The sequence below is a fragment of the Scardinius erythrophthalmus genome (assembly GCF_964197995.2).
Source record: "Scardinius erythrophthalmus genome assembly, chromosome: 10".
NCBI lineage: Eukaryota > Metazoa > Chordata > Actinopteri > Cypriniformes > Leuciscidae > Scardinius > Scardinius erythrophthalmus.
Genome location: NC_138230.1, coordinates 1,047,254 through 1,063,597, shown reverse-complemented (window position 1 = coordinate 1,063,597; position 16,344 = coordinate 1,047,254).

Below are 16,344 nucleotides of genomic sequence, written 5' to 3'. Positions count from 1 at the left end.
GAAACACGAGACATCCGGTCAATTGTCAAAATATAAGCAATTTTCAAATTAAAATACCGCGAGTATTAACAAAAAGTATTGATACAAGAAGTGTACAAACTTCTTGGTTACAGAAACATGGTGTATTCATTTTATGAGGTTATTTACTTTCCCATGATGTAAAAAAATAGCTCTGAATAAACAACAACTGAGCAGAAGCGCTTGTCGACCGCCGCGGAGAATACGCGTCTAGTGTGAACAGGCAGGCGCCGGACCGCGTGTGATTTTCCGTTCCGTATGGCAAGCCAAAGTATTCATAAACGCCTGGTCAGGTGTCTGATTGCACACTGACACGTCAAAAGCGTGCGTTTTGCCATAAAAGCGCGCGTTCTTAACGTGCGCTTTGTGGTCACTGAAAACGGTCACTGTCCTTGACTAGGACAAAACGCACGCTTTTGACGTGTAAACAGTTAACCCAAACAGGCAGTACAAACGTGTGTGAAGTTTCCAACCAGGCGAAAAGGACGCGTGAAATACGAGTTAAAATCAGTTTGAACGGGTCAGTGTCATTGGCTGCTGAAGGCTTGGGTCTAACCATTTCTGTGGCCTTAGGGGGTTTTAGCTACTGTTCATAGACTACTAGACTACCACCATTTAACATGCCATAGATCAGGTTATTCAGCCTATCTATTTTGTCCTTTTTTGTAGAACTTATAGAAATAATATATTTAAATTGCAGTTTTATCAAAATTTAGATAAAAAATAAAATTGCCTTGTTTTTCTTCGCTCATGCCTTTTTGTAAATAAACACATTAGAGGTCATTCTATCTCTAACATGAAATCATTAACATTTGTGTGGGAAAATCAGTACACAGGTGATATTATCCATTTAATTTTTTTTAAGACTTAGTGTTTAAATAGGGTATTTTATACTTTATAGAAGTATTTAAGATTTACAGGATTAGAATGAGAGCTTGTGCTCAGGGCAGGACAGGTATAAGAACTTAATTAATTTGTCCCTATATTTTTTCCATTTTCTTTTTCTTGTGTAGGCCAAAGAAAATATCTAGATTGCAATTTTATGAAAACATTTTTTTTTACCAAGATAAGATTGCCTTCTTTTGCACATTAATACCATTCTAGCTGTATATCTATACCTCAAGTTTTCAAACGTTTTCAAAATGTTAAAAGTTAACATTTGATTGGGGAAAAGTGTACAGATGTGGTTCTTGATCGATGCAGTTGTAATGAAAATTTGTTAAGCAACATAACCTTTATATATATATATATATACACTCACCTAAAGGATTATTAGGAACACCATACTAATACTGTGTTTGACCCCCTTTCGCCTTCAGAACTGCCTTAATTCTACGTGGCATTGATTCAACAAGGTGCTGAAAGCATTCTTTAGAAATGTTGGCCCATATTGATAGGATAGCATCTTGCAGTTGATGGAGATTTGTGGGATGCACATCCAGGGCACGAAGCTCCCGTTCCACCACATCCCAAAGATACTCTATTGGGTTGAGATCTGGTGACTGTGGGGGCCATTTTAGTACAGTGAACTCATTGTCATGTTCAAGAAACCAATCTGAAATGATTTGAGCTTTGTGACATGGTGCATTATCCTGCTGGAAGTAGCCATCAGAGGATGGGTACATGGTGGTCATAAAGGGATGGACATGGTCAGAAACAATGCTCAGGTAGGCCGTGGCATTTAAACGATGCCCAATTGGCACTAAGGGGCCTAAAGTGTGCCAAGAAAACACCCCCCACACCATTACACCACCACCACCAGCCTGCACAGTGGTAACAAGGCATGATGGATCCATGTTCTCATTCTGTTTACGCCAAATTCTGACTCTACCATCTGAATGTCTCAACAGAAATCGAGACTCATCAGACCAGGCAACATTTTTCCAGTCTTCAACTGTCCAATTTTGGTGAGCTCGTGCAAATTGTAGCCACTTTTTCCTATTTGTAGTGGAGATGAGTGGTACCCGGTGGGGTCTTCTGCTGTTGTAGCCCATCCGCCTCAAGGTTGTGCGTGTTGTGGCCTCACAAATGCTTTGCTGCATACCTCGGTTGTAACGAGTGATTATTTCAGTAAAAGTTGCTCTTCTATCAGCTTGAATCAGTCGGCCCATTCTCCTCTGACCTCTAGCATCAACAAGGCATTTTCGCCCACAGGACTGCCGCATACTGGATGTTTTTCCCTTTTCACACCATTCTTTGTAAACCCTAGAAATGGTTGTGCGTGAAAATCCCAGTAACTGAGCAGATTGTGAAATACTCAGACCGGCCCGTCTGGCACCAACAACCATGCCACGCTCAAAATTGCTTAAATCACCTTTCTTTCCCATTCTGACATTCAGTTTGGAGTTCAGGAGATTGTCTTGACCAGGACCACACCCCTAAATGCATTGAAGCAACTGCCATGTGATTGGTTGATTAGATAATTGCATTAATGAGAAATTGAACAGGTGTTCCTAATAATCCTTTAGGTGAGTGTATATATATATATATATTAGGGCTGTCAAAAGATTAATCGCGATTAATCGCATCCAAAATAAAAGTACTGTGTATAATTATCTTGTATATATAAATACACACACATGCATGTATATATTTAAGAAATATTTGCATACATATACTGTATATATTTATATATAATTTATATTATATATAAATATAATTTTTTTATATATAAATTACACATTTTTCTTAAATATATACAAGCATGTGTGTGTATTTATATATACAAATTTAATTATACACAGTACACACACAAATATTATTTAAACACAAACTTCTATTTTGGATGCGATTAATCGCGATTAATCTTTTGACAGCCCTAATATATATATATCCAATTTTTATCCAATTTATTTTCTACAAATGTGATGCATCTTACCAGGTTTCAAATACAAATAAATACTGTCTATGTTATAAGGCTTATGTTATGAAGTCTTCACCTCAATTAGCACCAAATAAAACCAGTCAACCCCTTAACATGGATAATCCATCTCTACATCTCTAGATAGATGGATAGTCATCTACATCTAGATCGATAGATAGGTTCCCTAGGAGGAGTCTTTCATATTCCACTGTAGGTGTTTTCCAAACAACCCTAAATAGCCGACTTCCTGTTGGGCGGAGCTAATAACATAGAGTGTGTAAGTTGTTCGGCTCGATGAGATCTGTATGTGTACCGAGTTTCATATGATTACATGCAAGCATGTTTGATTTATGGACCAAGTTTTCGGACCCCATTCCAGGGGGCGCTGTCGAGCCCCCCTGCCACGCCCGGGTACCAGCTTCAGCCCGTCCCTGATGGCCGCGTGTACTGACCTATTTTTTACAGTCTATGGTACTGACCTGTGTGCAAAGTTTCAAGAGTTTTCGAGCATAATAAGGGCCCCAAAAGTGCCTGAATAGTCGTAAGAAAAAAAAAAAAATAAAAAAAAAATAATAATAATAATAATAATAAATAATCCTAAGGAAAACAATAGGGTCTTCGCCCTTTCAGGGCTTGGGCCCTAAAAACATGGCACATAAAGTTAAACTAATGATTTTTGGGTGTGTGTATTGTAAGTTGTATACCATTTCAATTCGTTGGGTTCGTCTGCAGCATGCTGCAAAGCACACAGTACTCCTCTGCATTACCTATACATTTGTTAACATTAAAAAGTTAAATGTGAATTCTTTGGGCAATCATAGTGTAGCCTACTAAATGTCAACATACACGACATGAAAAATACTATCTCAGAACGGTTCTGAAATTACATTAAATCATTATTGCATTACTTTTTGCAACCTTCAAGTTATTTTGATGTATATCTGGATTGTATTTCTGTATATTTGAATACTCTTACTTGATTAAATACATTTTTAGACTGAAGATAGCATCTAAAGAGGTGTAATATGACATACTGTACATTAAAATACTGTACATACATTACCATTACAGAATTAAAATTAAATTAAATTAAATTAAAATTGGAGCACCACAAACAAGTAATTATCAAAAGAAATGACAGCAGTAGATAAATACCAATAGATTCTTCATTTGTGATGTGGAGGCAAACTATAACTCGGGCTTTGATTCTTTCCGTACATATTTATATGTGTTTTAGAGATTGAATTCAAATCAAATATTAAGATTACTGCCCTAACTATTTCTGAATAGGATGTCAACTTCATACATATTTGGAATAGTATGGAAATATAAGGTTCAGATCACTAAAAAATATACATGGAAGTCGAAGATCTCATCGGTGGAGTCTGGATGTCATCTAGTGGAAAATTTTGGTACTGCGCACAATACAATCTTTCCTAAAGCTCATTTATTGAGACATCAACCTAAAATCTGGCCCAGAACTTGTCCAGATATTTAACACTGATTTTTTTTTGAAGTTTTTGGGTTGAAAATGTTTTGTAAAAAAATAATAAAAAATAATTATATATATATATAAACAACATTATGTATTGTATACATTTAAAATGTTCATAAACTTAAACTACTTTAACAACTTTGTTTTACTTTACTAATCTGAGAAGTGTGCCCTTTTAGTACCCTGTTAGTTCGCAGTGCATTAAGTAATGTTAACAACAACTTTTGATTTTAATAAATATTAGTAAAGGTTGAAATGAAATTTGAAATGAACATGTAGAAGAGCAGTTCATTATTAATTCATGTGAACTAATGTACTTAATGTATGAAACCTTTTTGTAAAATGTTACCAAAATTACAATTGGAAAATAAAAAAATGGTGTTTTTTCTCTCTTTTTTTTTACTTAAATGATAACTATTGGATTATAATAACTCACCAATTATAGTCCCCTCCTCTGTAAAATTTGCCATTGATAATTCCATGCTGTTTTGCTTGGGTTTAATGATAATACAAGAGACCAAAACCACATAGGGACAAAGGCACGAGCTAAGAAAAACAAGGCAATTTTATTTTTATCTAAATTTTGATAAAACTGCAATTTAAATATATTATTTCTATAAGTTCTACAAAAAAGGACAAAATAGATAGGCTGAATAACCTGATCTATGGCATGTTAAATGGTGGTAGCCTAGTCTATGAACAGTAGCTAAAACCCCCTAAGGCCACAGAAATGGTTAGACCCAAGCCTTCAGCAGCCAATGACACTGACCCGTTCAAACTGATTTTAACTCGTATTTCACGCGTCCTTTTCGCCTGGTTGGAAACTTCACACACGTTTGTACTGCCTGTTTGGGTTAACTGTTTACATGTCAAAAGCGTGCGTTTTGTCCTAGTCAAAACACACGTTTTCAACGGCCATTTTTGTTATTATAAACGCGCGTCAAAAACGCGCGTTTTCGGTGACCCCAAAGCGCACGTTGCAAACGTGCGTTTTAAATAGCAGATCACACGTCGAGGACGCGCGTTTGTCTGTCAAAACGCACGCTTTTGACGTGTCACGGTGCGTGTCCACTGGCGCGGTGCGAGCGGAGCGCGATATTTTTTTTCCCAGGAGGGTAGGGGAAGACTCATTAATATTCACTAGGGAAGTCATCACTGATTGGTCTTTACCCCAGTGACGGGTAGGTTTAGGGGCGGGGTTGGGGTAGGTCATCACATAGACCCCAGTGACGGGTAGGTTTAGGGGCGGGGTTAGGGGTAGGTCATCAGACCAATCAGTGATGACTTCCCTAATGAATATTAATGAGTCTTCCCCTACCATCCTGGGAAAAAAAATATCGCGAGCGGAGCGGAGCGAGCGTTTTCAATTCATTCCTATGGAAGTCGAGCTTCACGCTTGCGCAGTGCATTTTGGGATTGACAGCGGACCGGAGAAAGCGTTGAGAGCGACCGAGAGCGTCAAAAGGTTGGGCAGTTCTCGACTTTATGCAAATATCAAGCGAAAAACGCGGTCAGCAGCCAATTGCTGTGAGGTTCGGGATGTGACGTCTGTCTTGATATTTTAAAAATATGCAAATTGTGTCAGATTTATGCTGGATTAGTGCGTAAATCATTTTGTTTACAAATTGAACGCTTTGCAGTTGTTATTTATATGTTAAAGATTTTATTTTGGATGTGTTCATTGTGATTATATTGGCTGGGTTTATAAAAGTTTATAAAATTTAAAGGATATCTTTGCTTGATGCATTTGGAAACAAAGCTTATCTATTTCTAAACGTAATCGCGTGCATTGCTGGTGATTATACTGTCCGTGTGTTGAAAAAACTTAGATTAAAGTGTAAGTTGCAGGTAAAAAATTTCACGAAGAAAATGCAATAAACATAAAGATAAGAACCGCCCACCACTGTTTTGTATGTTTTTCATACCAAAATGCTGAATATAATATGAAAAGTTGGTACTTTTTAGTGGTTTTAAGCACTCCCTCTCCCTTCCACTAGGCTGAGCGTGACGTCATAAGAGGAACTCCAAGCCTAGAGTTACTGTAGTCTAATGGCAAGTAGGCTAGCAGTTATATTGAAATAACTCAATTGTAAACATAATTGTGTGTGCTGGCTTCAAGAGGACCGTGATCCTGCCTGAAATGAGAGTAAGCTATTCGCAAAACAAACAGGTTCAGGCAGCATGCACACAAAGTTAAACCGAACTTTTATTTTGACGGGTTGCCGTGAAGACCTTTGAGTTTCTGTGTGTGTATATGACGATAGTTTTTCTCAAATGAAACGGTAAAATGACTCAGAGTGGCTCTGGAGATGAATTTCATCATGTCATCATATCGTGACTGGCAGCAGCTAGACTGAAAACAGCGCGCGCATCACTCGTGCTTCAGTGTATGTGTGTGTGTGCGTGTGAGGTAAATGACACCGCGCGTCTGCGCCATTCATTCACACAGAGACAAAGAACATGCAATGTTAATATTTAAATAGTATTTCTGCAGTTTAATATACACAGACACTCGTGGTATATATCGGCTACAGTGCTCATAGTAATAACAGTTAGTCTGGAGCCCCGTGCTTAGATAAACATGGAAGCGACTTAATGCAGCTGCCTACATGGGTACCGAATATACTACAGAAATGCTGGTAACGTCACATTTTCAGTACCGAAGTACCGGTACTTTGACAACGCTAGTTTCCCACCTCCTCAGTCTCCCAGTCGTTCTCCATAATCGAGCCACAAACAGTAGGAGTCTAGCGGAGTATGGTTGCAACTTCCTTCTATGACGTCATCACCCAGTTGCTGTAAAAACGCGCTACCTTGAAGAAACCCCAATAAATGTTATTTTAACGCATTTTAAGACAGAAATGTTTACATATATACATATTGAGCACTTAATTTACACATTAATTGGTTGTGGTGGTTAACCTGCAACTTACACTTTAAACACACTCGCAACAGACACACCCCAAAGCGGAGACGTTACAGCGTTGCCAGCGGCACTGAGCGGACTTTTGCCGCTGTAGTGGACACGCACCGTCAGTGTGCAATCAGACGCCTGACCAGGCGTTTATGAATACTTTGGCTTGCCATAGTTCCGCGACGCTTCCGCATCCGGTGTGAACCAGGCGTTAAACGCCTCATTCGCGGCGCAGGACCTCCAGACGTGCGTAAACGCGTCTTTGCATTGACTTAACATTGAAATCACTCGCGCCAGACGCTCTATTATTACCCCTCATTTACACTGCACACATGTGCGGTGCATTACGTCTGCGACAAGGTTTTATTCCGTCCTCCACGCGGTGCCAACTCACACCAGGAGCATTTCAGAAGCAGAGCGACTGGATGCGCGAGACCACGTGATTTGCCTGTCCAATGTGTTTTTTTCTTGATTTTTGGGTTTCTACCAGGGGCGGAGCCAGATGATGTAAACATTCGGGGCTTAGCCCAAACCTAGGGTGGTCCGGGGGCATTCTCCCCCCGGGGAGATTTTTTTTTACCATTTACGTCAGCTAAATGCACTATTTTTCAGGCTGTTTGAGATAATAAAATTTCCATAAAATGGAAAATAAGCACAGTGGTATCTGGTGGCGTGTAAAACTTATAACAGCCCTTTTAGACTGGGGCCAAAATGCCATCATAACTCGCTGATAATAATTTAAGTCTCATGTGTGCAATAAAAGTTCCAAAGCCCTGTGTCTTATTATTAAATATGTATACTTTTTGTTTTGAAAAATAGTAAGAGGTAGGCTCATGCTGTAAAGTGTACTTGGTACCTCTAGGGGGGGTCCGGGGGCATGCTCCCCCGTAAGAAAATTTTGTACATTTTAAAAATTAATTCATTAATCTGGTGCATTTTGAGTCACCCGAATCCACTGTTAAAAATAAATAATCCACTCGCAAACCGCCTATATTCTCTGATTTAGATATCTGATCATCACATTACAATTATACAGATTCTCAGTGTTAAGCATGATAATATGGTAATAACACTGAAGTAGGCTTTAAAATGAACATTTATTTAAAATAAAAGTTCTTCTTTCGGCAAAATTATATTTCCTTAATAGCCTAAACAGAGGCTTTAGCCTACTCCCTTCAAACTTAAATTGTCAATGTTTCGTTACATCACTGTTTGAAAACGCTCAGAATATTTTTTTGTACCTTTATAAAGGGCATTTTTCTCCTAATTTTATTAACTGTAGCCTATGCTCCATCTTTCATTTTAAATTTTTAAATTTGATCAATATATTCAATTAAAATAATAAGACAGAGAAATAACAAACCAGGAGGGGTCCGGGAGATAGGGCTAAAAAACGGGAGAAACCCGGGAAAAACGGGAGTAACCCTGGAAAAACGGGAGTGATGACAGGTATGTTCTTATCCCACTAATGTGCCGAGATTAGCCCCTGATGACAACGACGACGAAGAAGAAGATTTATTTTCTTCTTATTTAGTTTTTATTGGCAGTTGCCAAGCAAGCTGAGTGATTATTTTAAAAAACCTAAAAGATTCGGGGCTTTTGACAAAACATTCGGGGCTTAAGCCCAATTAGCCACCCCCCCGCTCCGCCCCTGGTTTCTACCATACAGTCTATGGTTTCTACCAAGGATATTGGTGTGTAATACGTTTGGGTTGTTGCACAGGGTGTTTATTTTGAAATTGACAGGATTTTTTTTACTTTTATTTTGTATTTCCGGTGCAACTTGAACGCGCGTCCGTCAAAAATAGACTAGGCGCCTATATTTAACGAAGCGGCGCGGAGAGCCGCTTCTGGGAAGCTTCTGAAACGTGCCGCGTCTCGGCCGGTGTAAACACAAGCATTGACTAGAATGGGCGCGATCAGCTCCGGTAGCCGTGTCGCAGCCGTAATGCGCCGCAGACGTGTTCAGTGTGACCCCTCATTTACACTGCACACGTCAGCGGTGCATTACGTCTGCGACAAGGTTTTATTCCGTCCTCCACGCGGTGCCAACTCACACCAGGAGCATTTCAGAAGCGGGGCGACTGGATGCGCGAGACCACGTGATTTGCCTGTCCGAGAGTTTTTCTTGATTTTTGAGTTTCTACCTTACAGTCTATGGTTTTTACCAAGCATATTGGTGTGTAATATGTTTGGGAATTTGCACAGGGTGTTTTTATTTTGAATTTGACAATGTTTTTTTTACTTTTATTTTGTATTCCTGGTGCGACTTGGACGCGCGTCCGTCAAAAATAGACTAGGCGCCTATATTTAGCGAAGCGGCGCGGAGAGCCGCTTCTGGGAAGCTTCTGAAACGCGCCGCGTCGCGGCCGGTGTAAACACAAGCATAGACTAGAATGGGCGCGATCAGCTCCGGTAGCCGTGTCGCAGACGTAATGCGCCGCAGACGTGTGCGGTGTAAATGAGGGGTAAATGAGGGGTTAGCGTTTGGTGTGAACGCAGCTTCACGGTGCGTGTCCACTACAGCGGCAAAACTCCGCTCGGTGCCGCTGGCAACGCTGTAACGTCTCCGCTTTGGGGTGTGTCTGTTACTAGTGTGTTTAATCTAAGTGTAGCGGCAACCTATAGCCGCTGAGAGGCTAAGCAGCAGGAAAGATTCGTGACGCGTTTCCATCCGTAACATCCAATGGTTTATTCTTACAGGTAACAGATTGTCCACGCTCGAACCATTAAAGTACGTACTGACACAAGTCCATGTAAACAAATAACCATACAGACGTGCAAACGGTCAACTGAAAGTGAGCACTCCTTGCCACTCACCCCCTCTCTACACAGTGTACCACAAGACAGGGAGCGCTACCAGGTAAATACCCACTAATACCCATGTGACCAAACACCTGGAAATGTACGCGCAAAATACAAAATAAAAGACACGTTTTCTGCACTTACATTCCAGCCCCTGATTATTACACAATACACCTGTAATAATCAAAGACATAATAAAGATATGAAGAATACATTACATAATTGTCATACATGATTTTCGCTTTTTTTACAAAGTGCTTAAATGTGAAAAAATGTATGCATATGAAAATGTCCAATCACACAAGTGTTCATTTAGTTCATCCTCGTAGCCGAGTAAAGTTAATGTAAAGGTCTAGTCTAAGTCAGTAAAGTCAGTAATTCAATCAAGTCAAAGTCAACAAGTCAAGTCAAAAGGGTCAGTTGAGGGCCCTCAAATGTCAGTCATAGTTAATCTTTAAATTCCTCGGCTTCAAGAAGACGACAAATCTTGGTAATTGGCCTGGTCAAGCAGGTACTCATAGTCTTGATCTTAACTTGCCGTGTGAATCCTTTTTTGTCCTCTATCGTGTGGATAATTTTGCCCATGATCCAGGAACTTCTAGGTGCGTTTTCATCCATTATCAGAACAACATCTCCCAACTGATAGTTCCGTGTCTTTGCCACCCACTTTTGGCGTTCCTGTAATAGAGGTAGATATTCGCCAATCCATCTTTTCCAAGGCCAAATACTGAACTTGACGCCATCGCCGACGAGCATACAAATCTTCTTTCTCAAACAATCCGGGTGGTAATGTAAACTTTGTTTTTAGAAGGAGAAGATGATTAGGTGTTAAAGTTTCCATGTCGTCAGGATCCGAAGATGATCTAGTTATGGGTCGGTTGTTAAGTATGGACTCTACTTCACACAAGAGAGTATGAAGATCTTCTTCATTCAAACTTTGCCCTCGAAGGATGGAGTTGAGTATTTTCTTTATCGATCTGATGAGTCTTTCCCAGATCCCTCCGTGGTGTGAACCGGTAGGAGGATTGAAAGTCCATTTTATCTTCTTTTGTAGAAGAAAATCGTTTATCTGACTGTGGTTCCAATTTTGTATCGCCTCCTTTAATTCACGATCAGCCCCGACGAAGTTCGTTCCATTATCTGAACGTATTTCGGCCACTTGTCCTCGTCGAGCGATAAAACGTCTGAGTGCATGAATGAATGAGTCGGTATCCAGTGATGCAATCATTTCAATGTGAACAGCTCTAATGGTCAAGCAGGTGAAAATGACTCCGTAGCGCTTTAGAGTGGTTCTTCCTCTCTTTACCTCAAAAAGGCCGAAACAATCCAGTCCAACATGAGTAAAGGGTGGGTTGTCTGCGGAGACTCGATCGTCAAGTCAAGTCAAGTCAACTTTATTTATATAGCGCCTTTCACAATACAGATTGTATCAAAGCAGCTTCACAGTATTAAATAAAATAGTACATCAGTGTTTGTTTCTGGTGTAAAACATCCACGTTTGGTAATGCAGATCAATAGCACTGTTGAATCGATTAATCAATTTAAGTATCCCCAACTGAGCAAGCCAAAGGCAACAGTGGCAAGGAACCGAAAAACTCCATCAGGTGACCTAATGGAGAAAAAAAAACCTTGGGAGAATCCGGGCTCAGTCGGGGGCCAGTTCTCCTCTGGCGTTTATGAAGTAGAGACCGGATTTAACTGTAAGATTAAAATATTATATGAATGCCTGGCTGAAGAGATGCGTCTTTAATCTAGTTTTAAACTGGGAGAGCGAATCTGAGAAACGAACAGTATCAGGAAGGCTATTCCAGAGTTTTGGTGCTAAATGTGAAAATGATCTCCCTCCTTTGGTGGATCTGGATATCCTAGGTATGACCAAAAGCCTCGAATTTAGTGATCTTAAAGAGCGCGATGGATTATAGGGCGATAGAAGATCCGTTAAATAAACTGGAGCTAAGCCGTTTAGGGCTTTATAAGTCAGTAGCAATACCTTGTAATTAATACGGAACTTTATAGGTAACCAATGTAGTGATGATAAAATTGGTGTTATATGGTCAAACTTTCTTGATCTAGTAAGAACTCTAGCGGCGGCATTTTGGACTAACTGTAGCTTGTTTATTAAGGATGCAGGACAACCAGCTAATAAAGCATTACAGTAATCTAGTCTCGAGGTCATGAATGCATGAACTAACTTTTCTGCATCAGAAACTGATAGCATGTTACGTAACTTAGCAATATTTCTAAGGTGAAAAAAGGCTGTTTTTGTAACATATGAAATATGATTTTCAAAAGACAAGTTACAATCTAATATAACACCCAGGTCTTTTACTGTAGAGGATGAAGTAACAGGACATCCTACTATGTTAAAGTTGTATTGTGAGAGGTTTTGCGGGTGGTTTTTTGAACCAATAAGTATTACCTCTGTCTTATCTGGATTTAATAAAAGAAAATTGTGCGTCATCCAATCTTTTATATCTTTAACACACTCTGTCAATTTGGATAATTTAGCGTTTTCATCCGGCCGTGATGAAATATATAGTTGAGTGTCATCAGCATAACAATGGAAACTAATTCCATGTTTCCTTATAATATTTCCAAGTGGCAGCATATATATTGAGAATAATAGAGGGCCTAACACAGATCCTTGCGGCACTCCATAGTTTACTGGAGTTATGATCGATTTTTCTCCGTTTAAATAGACAAAATGGTAGCGGTCAGATAGGTATGATCTGAACCAGCTTAATGCTTGTCCTTGAACACCGGTATAGTTTTGTAGTCGATCTAAGAGTATTGTGTGATCTATAGTATCGAACGCAGCACTAAGATCAAGTAAAACTAGTATTGAGATACAGCCTTGGTCAGAAGCTAAGAGTAAATCATTTGTGATTTTAACGAGCGCAGTTTCAGTGCTATGATGCGGCCTGAACCCAGACTGAAACTTTTCATAGGTGTCATCATGAGGCAAATCAGCCATCTGTTGATGACCTGCAATTGCGTTGAACCTTCGACACACGACACATTTTGATAGAAACGTTCTGATGGCTACGCTAGCTCCAGGGATCCAATATTGTTGTCTAAGAGTCGCCAACATGAAGTTACGTCCACTATGTCCCACTTCCTCATGAATTTGACGCAGGATTAGGTTGGAAATGTGTAAGTCCTTTGCCAATATGATTTGGTGTTTAGAGTGTTCAGGGATCAATGCGTTATCAAGGCGTCCACCAACCTGGATGATATCAGACTGAAGTATTGGATTAAGACTGTAAAGAGGACTATTTCGCTTGACTACTCCACACTTCCGTAGACTCTTTAGTTCCTCCGGAAATCTCTTACTTTGAGAAAGTCGGATGATTTCCATTTCAGCCTTTTCCAACTCTTCCAGCGAAAGTAAGTCCTTACGAACAGTAGGTTTAAACTTCTGCATTTCTTGATTAATAATCATCTCTTGTTGATCTAGGTCTTTATCAGAGCAAATAAGAGAAGCCTGCAGTCGTTTCCTTTCCTTGCTACGGTCCATCAAGATTTGTTTCACACGAAGGATCCATGCTACGGCTTTCTTTACTTGGATCCAAGAGGAAAAGTAATCAAAGAAACATGATATGGAGTCAGAATTTTCATTGACTTCTATCGTGTTTACCAAAGCACTCCTTTTAATCTCAGGATCATGAGAGAGTATTGCGTCCCTATCGGTGGGGTCCATTGGCCAGTCTTCTTGTGGCTGAACGAGGAATGTGGGACCAGAAATCCACATCTCATTCTTCAAAAATGAATCCACCTTTGCTCCTCTAGACGCCAGATCTGCTGGATTGCTTGACGAATTCACGTACCTCCATTGTGCAACATCAGAAACATTCAAGATTTCAGATACCCTGTTAGCCACGAAGCACTTAAACCTTGAGGTCCTATTTCGAAGGTACTTGAGTACTGACGTGCTGTCAGTCCAAAAAACAGAGTTCTGGAAGGGCATCTTGAGATCTTTCATCCAGATCTTGTCAATACGGCTTGCAAGAGTGGCAGCTGCAAGTTCCAGGCGAGGGATTGTAATGGATCTCACTGGTGTAACTCTTGCCTTGCTTACCAGAAGGGTGGAATATGGCTTCAATGTCGGCCATCAGAGCAACAGATTCCAGTCTAAATCGTACAAGTACACTCACCAGTGAACTGGTTAAGTCTGGACCCTGTAGAAGCTTGCTATTCAGTGATATACCCTGATAGGAAGCTGCACAATCAAACACAACCCTAATCTTGTGTTTTTTGAGATGATATACACCGTGATGGGGTAAATACCACAGACGTCGGTCACATCTCTCCAGTTCAGCCGCAGGTACTCTTTCTGCATAACCCTTATGGATCACATCTTCCATAAAAGTGGTGTAATCTGCATGAAAGGAAGAATTCACTTTAAACCGTTTCAGAAGAGTTAAAGCTCGTTGTTCTGCAATTCTCCTGTTCATAGGCATGACTACTTCAGCACTTCTGAGTGGTAGACCGATGTAATAATGACAGTTCTTCAGTTTTGCTGAATTGGACACAAAATCCATAAACTGCTGATCCTCTTTAGATGTTCCTACCATTTCTTCATGAGCAGTCTCTGGAAAATCAGCCTTAAATTGCTGCTTCCACAATTCTTCCAACTTCATTACTGCAATCCTATTCACAGTCACCGGAAGCTGGTTGGCAGCATCATCTCCATTCATGTCTACTCCTTTAAGTGGTCCGTTAACAGTCCATCCGAACAGGGTCCTGACAGCATATGGGCCATTATTCTGACTCTGTATGATCTCCCAAGGTTCCAATGCTTCTGGAACATTAGCTCCAATCAAAAGCTCAATGCCAGCATTAATCGTAGGTAGACAGATATGACTCAGATAAGGCCAACATTCAAGACCTTTCTGAGAGGCGATGTTTGCTGTGGTCACCGGCATGATCTTCTGTGTATACACTTCAGGCAATGGACAATAGTAATCTTGACTCAACCCAGAAACCTCCAAGTCCTTTAGAACGTAACTACCGACTGATTTATCTTGACTCATCATTCTGAGAAGAATATTAACTTTCTTTCCGGGAAGGTTGAGCTTGTTCATCAAACTTTCCGTACAGAAAGAAGCAGAACTTCTGGAATCAAGAAAGGCATACGTCATCACCACACTGTTTCCCATTTTCGATTTAACACATACTGGAACGATAGATAACGCACAGTTATCATTACCAGCCCCAGTAAGACCACTGGTTTGGAGCGAGACCATAGCACTGGCTACTGCTGACTTGGATTCTGCCTTCTTGTCCAAAGTGTCTACCTTCTCGTGAGGATAAATGTGGAGAAGACTTGGATGTTTAAGATTACATATGCTACAAATACTTCTCTGTTTGCAGTCCCTGCTGAGGTGTCCTATATCCAAGCATCCAAAGCAAACTCCTCTCGTCATCAGAAAGTTCATCTTTTCCCTGTGACCCTTTTTGGTAAGTTTATTACAAACATCCAGTGTATGTTGACCACTACAGAAGAGACAGATTCTGTTAGGTGATATCTTACGGTGTTCTCTCATTTCAGGCATAGCAGTGATAGTGGTCGCAAAACTGCTTCTGGCTTTTGGCTGACTTGCTTTGATGTTCATCTTCCTACCTCCAGCAGGCAAGACATCCTGAATATTACCAAACACAGGATCAGATAGAATTTTTACTTGTCTCTCAATGAAATCAACAACATCAGAAAAGGTGGCGTCGCTCCTTTAACTCATATGCAACGACTCTCCATTTATCTTTAAGTTTATAAGGAAGCTTTGAGAGAATGACTTGCATGTTAGTTGTAAGATTCAACTCGTTCATATAGTGAATGTCTTGCATAGCGTTGCAACAACTCCTTAAGAAAAGACCATACTCTTGTAGGGACTTAGCATCTTCAGATTTTATAGCTTTCCACGAAAGAGCTTTCTCCATATATGATGAAGCTATTTTTACCTCATTACCAAAGTTCTCCTTAAGTAATGCTTTTGCTCTTAAGTAACCTTGTGAAGGGGTCATGAGCTGGCAACTTCTAACAAGTTCTTTCGGCTGTCCTCGTGTATATTGCTCCAGGTAGTGCAGGCAATCTCCCAGATTGTCTGCCTTCTTTTCCACCACTTCCTCAAATGTACGCATAAACTCATAAAAGCGCAATGGGTCTCCATCAAAATACTGTATTTCTCTGGGTGGAAGCGAAGACAAGTTATGCTGTTTAACCAATAAATTAGCAATTTCATTTTGCTTACC